This window comes from Penaeus vannamei, chromosome 31 (assembly GCF_042767895.1).
Source record: "Penaeus vannamei isolate JL-2024 chromosome 31, ASM4276789v1, whole genome shotgun sequence".
NCBI lineage: Eukaryota > Metazoa > Arthropoda > Malacostraca > Decapoda > Penaeidae > Penaeus > Penaeus vannamei.
In genome coordinates, this window is record NC_091579.1 from 30,415,709 (window position 1) to 30,418,208 (window position 2,500).

A 2,500-nucleotide genomic window follows, 5' to 3' on the forward strand; every position below is an offset into this window, starting at 1 on the left:
CTCCCCCTCTATCTCTGTATCTCTATGTTTGCATCCCTCTATATATCTTTATCTCCATCTCTCTTTGTATTTCTCTCTCACTATCTCTTTCTGCATCACTTTAGTTGTTTTTTCTTTATTTTCCTTTCTCCATTTTGCTCTGTGTATCTCACTTCCCCATCTCTCTCAATACATCTATCTCCATTTCCCTTTATATCTCTATTTCATATCTTTTTATCTCTCTATCTGTATCTTCCTCTGTATTTCTCCAACGTTATCCCGCTCTGCATCTCTCTATCATCATTTCTCTCTGTATCTTTTCATCTCCATCTTTCTCTGTACCTCTCCATCTCCATCTTTCTCTGCATCTATTCATCTCCATCTTTCTCTGTATCTCTCCATCTCCATCTTTCTCTGTATCTCTACATCTTCATTTCTCTCAGTATCTATTTCATTTCTCTCTATATCTTTCCATCTTCATTTCTCTCTGCATCTCTCCATCTCCATCTCTCACAGTACATCTCTATTTAATTTCTCTCTGTATCTCTCTCAGTATCTCTATATTTAACTTCTCTCTATATCTTTCAATCTCCATTTCTCTCTGTGTTTCTCCATCTCCATCTCTCACAGTATCTCTAATTAATTTTTCTATGTACCTCTCCATCTCCATCTCTCTCTTCATCTCCCTATCTCCCTCATTATCCTCCTTCGCCTTCGCCCGTTATTCGTCGGAGATTTCAAGTGATCAAAAGCTTCATTGATTTCCCCCCTCCCCCCCCTCCCCCCTCCCCCCCACTTTTTTATCAGTCTCCTACTTCCAAGCTCTAATCCGCTTCTATAACCCTTTTTAATCCATCTTCTTCTCCAACTCCTCCTCCTCCTCCCTCCCCTCTCCCTTCCCCCCCTTCATCTTCTTTTCCCCTCTCTTCCTTTTCTTCGCGAATTTGTGACTCGACGGGACCTCAATCTCAGGCTTTGCTTGTGATTGTAATCCGGTGTCTGCAATGGGATTGTTTCGTCATATTATTATTATTATTATCATTATTTTCCATTTCCTTCTTCTTCTTTTGATTTTTCTTCTTATCATTCTTGTTTTTCTTCTTTCATTCTTTCTTTCTTCTTATCTTTCTTGTCTTTCTTCTTTCTTTCTTCCTTCTTCTTCTTCGTCTTCTTATCACTATTATTATTGATAGCAGTAGTAGCACTAGTAATATTAATATTAGTATTATCATCATCGTTATAATTATTCTAATCATTATTACTGTTATTAATATCATTATCAATATTATCATAATCGTCAAACTTTGTTTTTTTTTCTTCTTTTTTTCTTCTTTTCATTATCTTCTTCATATTCTAGTTTCCATCTTTCTTTTTTATTTCTATCATTCCTCCTCTATTCCTTCTTTCTTTCAAATCACCCTCATTATCATCGCAGTTTTTATCATTATCTTATCATCATCATTATCATTAATTCGTCATTACTATTATCTTCATTAACATTACTATTGTTGTTTCCCTGTTGTTCATTGACATCATCAACATCTTTATTATCATCATTATTATCATCATCATTATCACCTTCATTATCATAATTATCGTCATTGTTATTGTTCTACTCCATTTCCTTTTCCGTTTCTATTGTGTCTTTCTAAAGCTCTAAGAAATATATAATGAATTTTATGAATTATGGAAATTACCATTGTTTAATAATTCATTTGTTTATATAAATAAATTATTGTATTTTGTATGTTATCGTTATTTGTTAACGATAATTAACGCAAAGTATAGATAAGATAATTGTATTTTGCATATTGCCATTATTCTTTCATGATAATTAACGCATATTATAGATATTTCAACACTAGCTACCTTGTATCACGAAACAAAAGACAAAATCCATTAGAAAATTCAGTTTCAAAAAATATATAAATTGAAGATACAAATTCAGAAAGGCATTTTTTTTTTTTTTTTCTTTTTTTTTTTTTTTTTTTTTTTTGCATCGAAACTCAAAATCCGAAACCAAAATGACCAGAGCAATTTCTACTGCGAAATCACTTCCCCAAATCATTAAAAAGTTTTTGATCAAGCCGACAGCCTTTTTTTAATTACCTCGGTACTGGCCCATTAACAATTAAAAAAAAGGAAAGAGACACGTAAAAAAAAAAGAAAAGAAAAGAAAAAGTGTATCTGGGGACATTAATGACACGAACGGAGAGAAATCCTCTGACTCTTCTCCCCCCCCCCCCTATTCCTTCTCCCCCCCCCCCTTTATCCTTCCACATCGCTCCCTCTAGGTTTTATCCCTTATCACCCTCCTCCTCTCACCCCCTTCTTCTCTGCCTCCCTCCACTTCTCCCCGTCTATGCCTCCCTCCACCCCCCTCCCCGTCTATGCCTCCCTCCCCTCCCTACCTCCCCCCTGTTTCTACCTCCCTCCACTTCTACCCCCTTCCCCGTCTCTGCCTCCCTCCACCCTCCCCCCCCAACGTCTCTGCCTCCCTCCACCTCCCTCCTCAGCCTTA